The sequence below is a fragment of the Cupressus sempervirens genome, chromosome 3 (assembly GCF_028749045.1).
Source record: "Cupressus sempervirens isolate cs-2001-9-10 chromosome 3, ASM2874904v1, whole genome shotgun sequence".
NCBI classification, from domain to species: domain Eukaryota; kingdom Viridiplantae; phylum Streptophyta; class Pinopsida; order Cupressales; family Cupressaceae; genus Cupressus; species Cupressus sempervirens.
Window position 1 is genome coordinate 619,343,529 of NC_143120.1, and position 11,899 is coordinate 619,355,427.

Below are 11,899 nucleotides of genomic sequence, written 5' to 3' on the forward strand. Positions count from 1 at the left end.
ACTTTGGTCTAGGGTGGTTGCCTTAGCTAAGGTTTTTTTTTGGTTTGTTTAGTGTTTAATATAAATTGTCTTAGTGTATGGTATTTTCTAGGGTGGGTCTTATTCCATCTTAATTTATTGTATTATATATATATATATTTTAAAATGGTACACATAGGTCCTCTCAAGGGTCACATGACCATCTAGGAGACTTTTATTCATATTATTTTCTCTTTTAAAAGTTATTACCATGAACTATGTATATTAACTTTATTTAGGAGTCAAGATTCTAGGTAATATTCTATAGGATTAATTTATTGGTCTGTAATGGGGAGTGGGATATTTTCCTACTTCCCATAAAATTTCTAGAGGGAGAATGTGCATCTACAACTTTTATTTTCTCATGTAGATTATTTTACTACTTATTACATTGGAGCTAATATTTTTTCTTTTACTATTATGAAATCAACGGGATTTATTTGGTGATTATTTGGTGTGCTTTCTTACTCATTATAGTCTAGTGATTTTAAGGTACTAGATAGTTCAACGTTTAAATTCAAATGTACAAGATCAATTTTGCATGTTTCCAAGGATGAATAGAATTATATAAGGAATCTCTTTCTTATTGAAAACATGATGAATCTTTTTCCATGCATTCAAAAGAAATCTTGCAGCACATGCACATTTATTTTCATTATATTAGACACATAACAAAAAATCTTACAATGAAGTCCCTTAGATCTACATTGAGTAACTCTTCAACAATTCTTTCACATGAGATATATGTAATATTCAACTATTGATTGAAATTTTATCTACATAAGAACAATAATGAATTTACATAACTTTTAAATTTACTCATAATGATGGCTATCTCTCTGCATGAGCTACTTCCTTCAACAATGAGATAGATGCTATATATATATTTATGGTATATTTGTCATTAGTGCAAACACTTATTAAATTCTAAAAGCTTATCTAGCTCATCACTTAGTCTATAGTGTATACCAAGCATCTAGTGGTTACCTTATAAGTTCAACAGGTAAACAGTTCTCACCGAGCATTTCGGAGGATACTAAGTGAATGAGAAGTTTAGCAGTGTTTATTGAGTGAAAAAGGTAAACAAAGGACTTAGTGTTTACCAAGTGAAAAAGGTAAAAAAAGGACTTATTTTTTATCGAGTGAAAAAGGTAAATGAAGGACTCAGTGTTCACCAAGCAAAGCAAGGTAAATGAAGAAGTTAGTTTCTACCGAGTGACACTATATCTATCAAGTCACCAATGGTTACTGAGTTCCAAGAAATGTTGTGTGGCTAGTATGAACTGAGCCTCTACTTCTACTGAGTGCATGATGATGCCAAGTAATGTAGTGGATGTCAAGTATCAGAAAGTCACTAAGTTAGCTCGAGGAACCCAAGTTTTCTACTATCTGGTTGACTCAGTAATATTTTGTTCACTTGTGTTTTGGCTGACCTTGTAATTGTAAATATTGGAATGGTATATATGTAATGTATGATATCATTTTTAGCATGGGAATATATGAAAATATTTGAAGAGATTGATGCTCACATGTAAAGAAGGTATTGCAAATTAGCAGCAGAGTAAAAGGGATTCAGCAAGGACAACATAGGAGCAAAAAAGTTATATCTATTAGATCAGGTGATCAATGCAAAAGGCATCTTATCAGAAAACCATTGTAAGTAGATCCACTGCTTCATCCTAATAGGTGAATCAGTTTATAAATCCTTTAACAGGGTAGATTAAATAGTCTTTTTGTAAATCTCCTAACAGAGTGCATACTTCACTGTATGTTTGTAAATCCTCTGACAAGGTGGATCTAGCAGTCCTACTTGCTCCTAACAGGGTAGATCATCAAAAGTGATCATTGTAAGCCTTAATAGGCCAACTTTATACTATAGTATTGAGATTTAGTGGGCATCATCCCCACCCCAATTTTACTTTCTATTTGGAAGGTTTCTAGGTCACCAATTCTCTATGTTCATGTGCAATAAATGTTTGATCTTTCATTTATGCAGTACATTAGATGAATGAATGATGAATGGTTAAAATGCTGAATTGTTTAAAAGTTTAATATGTTACTGATTCACCCCTCCCCTATCAGTAACTTAGCTTATCCTGAATATTTCCAACAATTGGTATCAGATCTTTGTGGTTCTTAGTATAAAGTTTGAAAGCTTGAGAAAAGATCAAGGACAATGGAGATATTCAGACTTGACAAATCTATTGAAAATGAAAAACTAGATCTAGAAATGGCCATGGCTCAACTCAAAGAAGCAAAGGAGCATCTTTCTCAATCCCTAAAAAGAAGGAAGAAACTTGGAAGACAAATGAATGATCATCAGTATGTTGAAGAAAAGATTGAAGACCTTTTACTATCAAGTAGTTCAAATGAAGCTAATAAAGAAATCAAGGAACTCCTAGCAAAGAACGGTTCTCTATAAGAAGAAGGAAGGAAGCTTAAAAGGGAACACAAAATCCAATCAATCAGGCTATGTGAAGTTTTGGAATAGAGAAACACGGAAAATGAAGACTTAGAGGTAAGAAATAATCAATTCCTTTGGCATGAAAATATTGTAGGTCAACTATCTAATGCAAATGAAGAAATTATGAATCTGAGATCTGAGAATGAAAGTTTGAGAAATGATTTAATCACTGAAAGACAAATCAATGCAAGCTTACAAAGTGATCTAAGATCTAAAAGAAAAATCAATGAAAGCTTGGAAAATGACTTGATCACTAAAAAGAAAATCAATGAGAGAATGATGAAATCTCAAGCAGACATGACTCAATTAAATCAGCAAAGTGAGCAAAACTTTCATAGAGAAAAAGGTAAAGCTGGTCTTGGATATAAGGAAGAAGGTGAATCCTCCAAACAAGGTGCCCAAAGGAATCAAAGACCCACTTGTAAGAACTGTGGTAAGTTAGGTTATACATCAAAAAAATGTTGGAGTAATGGAAAAGGAAAATTCAATGGCAAATGCTTCAACTGCAATCAGCATGGTCACAAAGCTAATGAATGCAAAGAGAAACCAAAATTTGAAGGCAAATGTCACAAATGCAAGAACAAGATCACAAGGCATCTGAATGTAAATAAAAAATGTTCAATCTAGTAGAAAAAATTATCAAAGCAATATTTGGTTGGGACTACAATACTTGGTGGAGGTGTCACTATTGTGGAGAATATGGACACATTGGGATAAACTATGCAATACATCACCTAAGAAAGAAGGATACAACCATAAGATGTTACACATGTACTGAACTTGGTCATATAGCCCAGAATTGCATGAATATTAGAAAAATTAAAGATGAAAGGAAAGCTAAAACTGATAACATTTAGAAGTAGATGAGACAACAGTGGATTCCTAAATCTACCGAACAAGACAGTTCAAATGATGGTCATGTCACTCAAGAAATGGGTGACTCCACCATTTCCAATTAGATTTAAGAAGAATCAAGAACTACATCTTCTAGCTATATCTTTAGCAGTTCCAGAGTGAAAGAGTGTAAATGATCAAATCAGTATTTTAGATACAAGGATCAAAGAAAAGTTATCATTTATCATGTTGCATCTATCGAGAAAGGTTGGTTGAAGACCTTACCGAGCTAGGTCAGGAGTAACTAAAAGTTTTGTTTGATCACCAAGTTGCAAGCTTCTATCGAACAAGTGAATGATATACTAGCAAGCACTATGTCATCACAGCTACTTTCATACCAAGCATTAATGACAATATTTTTGTCAAAAGGGTAGAATTTGATTTCATTCTTCATCGTGATTTCAGAGCAAAGAATTTTTTAGTGAATCTAGAGGAAATTCCAAGTGATTTCAAGTGATTTTCAAGCATAGAATTTGTTCAAGATTTCCTTATACTTAATGAGCAACTATGGCATCCAAAAGCACCAACAATACCAAGGCAAAAAGAGGTTCAAAAATGTTGGTAAAGGGTATAGAATGGAAAATTCCCAACTTCAAGATTTTTTTGACCATTGCAAAATCACTCGACCCAACTAGAGCTCAATCAAAAATACCACCTAAGGTACTTCTTATCAATGATATTCGTACTCATTTTAAATGTTCTGTTCAAGAAATTGAAAACCTAGAGATGGACAATGCCCTAGGTGAAATGAGTGTAGATGGCTCTCTAAAACCTAAGTACAAGCATCTTGAAACCAAAGGCTTGACCCATATCTCGCATATGCCTAGAAACTTCCAAACCAAATGGATTAGGTATATCTTGATTTGGGTGCATAATGGACAATTATGGTTAGAGTAGCCAGTGCTAATCACAAAGAAGATGATTCACAAAATCATGGGTCTCCATATGCTCAGTAAAGAAAAAGCCACCAAAACCCTAGGTCAGGAGGACCTACAAAAGAAAACCCTAGCTGAGTGGGACGGTAGAGGTTTAAAGCTCAACACTGTATCAGATGTTAAACTAAGATTTGGCATTCATGTAATTGCATATAAATTATACAGTTCCAGTAGATTGAATAGTCAACCTTGTGAAGCTATGGATTTAGCCCTCAAGATTGTAAAGAAAAACCTTGAATTTGATCTGTCTGAAGTATTGTTGAAACAATTGAATAAAAATATGGATAGTATAAGGACTTCCAAGAATAAACCTTGTAAATTCGGTTGTCTATTGATCTGTTTATTTTTCTATGCTCAAAAATTCTTTCCATCTAAAGGAACTGTCATATGGAGAAAAGACATTCCAATTTTGTATCAGATAAATGAGTTTGTAGCAGAGATGGGTGAAAATTTTGATAGCATTATGGACAATTATTTTGAAGATTTCAAGGAAAGAATGAATAATAGGTTTTGGATTCCACAAAAATTAGTTGAAGATTACAAAGGTGATGTATGCTTCATGGTTGACTATGATAAGGTATACATCTAGGTAGTCAGACCCCGAGTTGCATGGGTAAAACCTCTTCCCTATGAGGTAAATATTGATGAAGCTAGATACATCATAGAAGCACTAGTAAATGAGCCAGTAGACCCAAGGAAACCAATTTTTGGAACCTATGATGAAGCAAAGGCCAGAATTGAGCTTGAAATCAAGCTACCATAGGCCATAAGCAAAGGCAAAAGGAAGATAGCAAAATTGAAAACTGCATCTGGCCCTCTTATGCTAATGGAAGGAAAAGGTGAGGACGAAGGAGATGATGAAGAAGAAGAAGGAGAAGAAGAAAAAGAAGAAGAAAAATCTAAAGAAGAACCTCCGAAGAAGAAAGGAAAGGCAATAATTACCAAACCTAAGAAGAAGCCTACTGCAGTATTCACAAGAAGAACCAGAAAAGGTAAGCAGGAACCTATACTAGTGAGGCCTGCACCCACATTTGAAGAAAGGCTTAAACAATTGGAAGGAGTAGGCATCACAAATTTCAAGGCATTGAAATTTGAAATTAGAACAGATGCTGAGAAAATGTAGATAAATGGAAATACTCCCTGGACTAGCTTGCCTCCCAAATCTCAAAAGAACTATTGGAGAGATTACAATTGAAATGGGAGTTAGCCACCCAAATGGTAAAAGAAATCTATGAGAAATCTCTAAAGAATCTTCGACCAAGTCTCACTGGAGAAGAATTAAAGACTGAGATGAAAAACCATGAAGGTAAAATGATGATAAGATTTCAAACATGTTTAATTTTGATCAAAGACATTGAGCATGTTGTAAATGATGCTACAAACATGTGGAAAAATATCTATCATTTGCATAAGCCCAGTGAAGACCCAGTGGAAATCAAGGATGATGATAGAAATGAAAGTGGGGATATTGATGGCACTCCATCCATCACAGTCTCACTAGGAGAGCTACATGCATTAATGGAAGAAGACAAGGAGGAAGAAGGAATGAAGGAAGAAGCTAAAGAGGAAGATAAGGAGGAAGATGATCCAATAAAAATTGTAGTAGCAATTATTACATCCCTTCCTCACTCTCCACCTAAAACTATCACATCATCTAGGTTGGAGTCGGCTTCAGCAAGTTTGATAGCTTCTACAAGTGAGATTGTGAGCACAATTTCCACATCAATTGCTCAATCTTCATCGGCCTCCTCCCAGCTCTAGGTATCTAAAACAGATATGCCAAGCACTTCATCTACCGAGTTGACTGCTACTTCTTCAGCTACCAAGCCAGCCTCCTCAACTCCATCATCATCAGTCAGTGTAACAGTAAGTTCTACAGTTTTGATTCTAGCTTGTTCTACAATTTTTTCAGCATTATCTGCATCTCCTTCAAATCCAGTTAGTTTAGATACTACATTACCAAGTGTATCATCATTTTTGGTAAGTATTCTAGTTTTTGATCTGGAAAATACTCCTGTTGGCACTCAATCCTCAAGTCCTATCCTAGTTTTCACTGCTAGTCCTTCCATATTCACTATTGTGTCTATTCCTAAGGTCAAACTAGTCATCACAGAAGTCAAACAAAAGCAACCAGTAAGACTTCTGATCACTGGAAAGGAAATTCTTGAAGATATTAACTTAGATACAAAGATAGTGATTCCAAAAATTGACTATGAAAATGCTACCATTGAAGAGATGAGGTATGCTAGTCAACTAATAGAGATGAAGGCTACGCAAAAGCAGTTAAGGTCTGAAAGGGATAAGGATTATAGAATAATTGAGAATGCCAGGAATATAATTATAGAAGCTATAGGTGTTGAAGTAGATTCTACTCAACACATTTTGATTCAATTAGAAGGGGCTGTAAATAAATTCAATGAGTACACCTCTGGTCAAGAAAAATTGATTGAAAAGGCTGAAATAAAATTTGATAATAAGGTGCTTGAGCACATTGCAATAAAATAGGTAGAATTGTCCACAATTTTGGTTAATCTTGAAAATTCTTTTAATAATGTAACTTTTCTTTTTTCCAAACTTTGTGATGTTACCGAGTATACCAAGGAGATCAAAGAAAAATTGAATAAAATTGATGAGGATATGAAGGTCAGTGCCCAAATGCTGCAACTTGACCCCAATTCAAGTTCATCCCATCATCTCAGAATCAAATTTTTGTCAAAAAAGTAGGTAGAATTGTTGAGATAGGAAGCAAGGATCAGGTCTACCTTGATTGACATTCAGAATAATGATCCTTCCTACCATGGGCACAATACAGAAACACATTGTATACTCTAAAACATTGATCCATAACAAAAATTTCTCAGTTGTAGATCATATGATTGAACTTTCAGCTAAAGTTCAAATAGCACTCTCCACCTGCACAATTTTGCAAGAAAATTGGGATAAGACTTTGGCTCTTATTGTTAAGGTACATTCTGAGTTTATCTCCCATTTTGGTGTTTCTGTGTAAATACATATTGTTTACTTTGGCATTATTGTCAAAAAGGGGGAGATAGAGTACCAAAGAAGAGATAGAGATATATGTAAATTAGTACATCAAATTTTGCACATAAATTTTGGCTCATAAGTGTTTTTGTCACTAATGCCAAAGGGGGAGATTGTTTGAATTATGGTATATTTTTCATTAGTGAAAACACTTATTCAATTCTGAATGCTTATCTAGCTCATCACTTAGTCTATAGTGTATATCAAGCATTTAGTGGTTACCTTATAAGTTCAGCAAGTAAATAGTTCTCATCAAGCATTCCAGAGGATACCGAGTGAATGAGAAGTTCAGCAGTGTTTACCGAGTGAAAAAAGTAAACAAAGGACTTAGTGTTTACAAGTGAAAAAGGTAAATAAAGGACTCAATTTTTATTGAGTGAAAAAGGTAAATGAAGGACTTAGTGTTCACTGAGAAAAGCAAGGTAAATGAAGAAGTTAGTTTCTACTGAGTGACACTATATCTACCGAGTCACCAATGGTTACTGAGTTTCAAGCAATGTTGTGTACCTAGTATGAACTAAGCCTCTACTTCTACCGAGTGCATGATGATGCTGAGTAATGTAGTGGATGCTGAGTATCAGAAGGTCACCGAGTCAACTTGAGGAACCCAAGTTTTCTACTATCTGACCGACTCAGTAATATTTTGTTCACTTGTGTTTTAGCTAAACTTGCAATTGTAAATATTGGAATGGTATATATGTAATGTATGATATCACTTTCAGCATGGGAATATATGAAAATATTTGAAGAGATTGATCTTCGCATGTAAAGAAGGTATTGCAAATCAGTAGCAGAGTAAAAGGGATTTAGCAAGGACAACATAGGAGCAAAAAAGTTATATCTGTCACATCAAGTGATCAATGCAAAAAGGATCTTATAAGAAAATAGTTGTAAGTAGATCCACTACTTCATCCTAATAGGTGAATCAGTTTATAAATCCTTTAACAAGGTAGACTTAACAGTCTTTTTGTAAATCTCCTAACAGAGTGCATACTTCATTGTATGTTTGTAAAATCCTCTAACAAGGTGGATCTAGCAGTCCTACTTGCTCCTAATGGGGCAGATCATCAGAAGTGATCATTGTAAGCCTTAACAGGCCAACTTTATGCTATGGTATTGAACTTTAGTGGGCATCATCCCCACCCCAATTTTACTTTCTATTTGGAAGGTTTCTGGGTCACCAAATCTCTGTGTTAATGTGCAATAAATGTTTGATCTTTCATTTATGCAGTACATTAGATGAATGAATGATGAATGGTTAAAATGTTGAATTGTTTAAAAGTTTTATATATTACTGATTCACCCCTCCCCTCTCAGCAACCTATCTTATCCTAAATATTTCCAACAATATATATATATATATATATGTACATATATATACATATATATGTACATATATATACATATATATGTACATATATATATATGTACATATATATGTATATATATGTATATCATATACATATATATACATATATATGTACACACACACATATATATATATATATGTGTGTGTGTGTGTGTGTGTGTACATATATATATGTATATATATACATATATATATATATATAGATATATAAATGTACATATATATATATATAGATATATATATGTACATATATATAGATAGATATATATGTGTACACACACACACACACACACACACACACATATATATATATTACAATGCCCATAATACACATAGCATCCAATTTCACCTTCACATTTATAATGATATAAAATAAGGAGTAGATCCTTTCCCCAATACAAGGAACAACAAAAGAAGTTTGATATCACAACACATTACAAGATGACATGGGAAAAATTGGTCTCTTCACAATACTTGATTTTTCAACATTGCCAAGGGTGAAACCCTAATCTTCTCATAGGATCCATCCTCACAAACTTGCAAAACAACACAAAATCTAGGAACCTCACCTCTCATCCTAGGATTCTAAGAAGCTACCCACTGAGCTGGATAAACAAGGCCGAAATGGGGTACACACAAACATTAAAAAATACATGCATCCACATAATACAAACACATAGAAATTACTTCCATGGGTTACACAATGATTCACCATTGGAATCATGAATACATTGGGTGAAGGTGGACTCTTCGTAGAGGAGAATTTCATATCCATAATACAAATATCAAACTAAAATTACATTTGTTTCTTTCCTCTCAAGGCTATCATAAAATCTTCTCCTTCTTATACAAATCCCTTATAGCTCCCAAAGAATCAAAGGCATGTGTCTTTAATGGAGCCCATACTCCATGAAAGAAAGAACAACTCCTCATCATGAGGAAAATTTTCTCAACTATAATGTTGAGCCCAACTAACCCCTTCACCCAAGGCTTATCTTCCCTCCCAAGGGTGAGTGAAGCCTTCATACCCATTAAAAATTCAAGATTCAAAAAAATGGAAGGAGATCAAGAAAGAAAACTAAGAAAATACATGTAGCACAATGCACAATGACACCATCACAACACAATACAAAGATTTACAATAACAATACATGATCTATAACAACACTTCATGCTTTCAAAATCATTATGAAATGCTAAAAAAATGGTCGTGGTTTGAGCACAAACCTTGGTCCAAGCTAGAGGCAATGATAGTTGATTAAGAGCTCCATTAGCCTCCCTCCAAAACCCTAACTATCTCTAAACATAGAGAGTGGGTGAACAACCCACTAGTTTTTTTAAATCTCCCTAAAAAGGCTTTCCCACTATCTATTTTGGCAAAAGCACCAAGCCACTCCCTCTTACAAAATTGTCCCCCCTTAAGTTTTCTATTTTTGACTTAATGGAAACATGGGGAAGAACTCATATGACAACTCCATTTTCGAATTGGTGGAAGAATACATTGGTAAAGCCCCCCCCAAGGCTATCTAGGCACTGATATGGTAAAAATTAGACCCCTAACATGCTATACTATCATATGGGTAGCTTATTTTCACACCAAGGACACCTTGTGACCAACTAATGACCCTTCAAAACACTAGTCAAGTCTAAATTCGAATTTTCTTTTGATAAAGACCCATCCTATCCCTTGTCAAGTGGGTTTACTTAATCATTAATAGGGTAATTCATTTTTGGGTTAAATGCCACCATGACCAAAACCTTAGGTGACATGTCATTAACACACAACAATCTACAAGTGTCAAGTGACACCTTAAAGCACATTACACATCATCATGATATATCCCTAATGCATCTTTGAGATTTACATTTTTACACACATGCAAGCTTACATTTATGAAATAAAATACATTGCAACAAGGATTTTGGATCTTTCAAAGATTTTCCTTGGTTAAACTATGCTTACATGAGTTTGGGCCTTGTTTCCCCCAATAATTTCCATGGTTCCACTTCCTATGCACTAACCTCAAGAATTAGTAGTCCAAAGAACAATCACATAAAATAATCCATATTACATAATTCAATTAAATTTATTTTCTTAATCATTTCAAATGAAACATGTCAAAACATAAAAATATCAAAATATGCATATATCACATTTAATCTTAAAACACATGATTGAATTAAAATTTTGCATCACATCAAGATCTAATTTATATCCTACCATGTGTAAAGTTGCATCCATATTTTTTTGATCATCCCATATAAAAATATTTGGTTCTTAATACATATCATAGATGGAAGTCACTACTGTAAATGCCAAAATCAATAGATAATATAAGCTACTATCCAATTAAGTCTCAAATAAATATTCAAATCTTGAGTATCAAAATGTAAGTAAAATATCTATGTTATTACGGGTCGGGGTGAGACCTCACAAAAATAACTTATTTACTATTGTTTTACTCTTGTTCATTTGTACATCAAATATCTACTCACTACTAAATACTACCCAACCAAAAACGATAAAGGAGCTTGAAGAGTTGAAAGTGAAATAGGGGGAAGATGACTTCTAAAATATGTTGCTCTATCTTAACCTTATAAGGAATCTTAAATAAAATATTTCATTTTCAAAAAGAGGAAAATAATTAAGAACCTAGAATATAGTGGCTACAGGATGATGAAGAAGTGATCAATAAATAAGTCTTAAATTAGTACAGCCCCATCTTGTCCAAATTCTTGCAAAAAAAAGTTACATATATTAGCCATTATTCCTATAAGATGTGTCATCAAACAAATAAAACCAGCTTGAAAAGATTGTAAGTGTATTTTTCATAAAACCAACTGAGAAAATAACAAAATATGATTTTTAAGTACCTCAATCTTCAACAAAGATGTTGTGGGTGTATATCTATCAACTAAATTTCCATTATTGTCAACCAAAAACTTAGTTAAGTTCCATTTTAATCTATCACCAAAAAATCCACCTTTGATTGATTTCAAGAACTTGTAAATAGGGGTTGCATTACTACCATTGACCTCAACCTACATCATCAAAGTGCAATACAAACACAAAAGATAAAATGTTATAAATTTTTTTACTAATTAAATGAAACTTGAAAAAAAATCAATTATTTTACAATAACATTTCTCCTAAAATATCTAGTAAAGATATCTAAT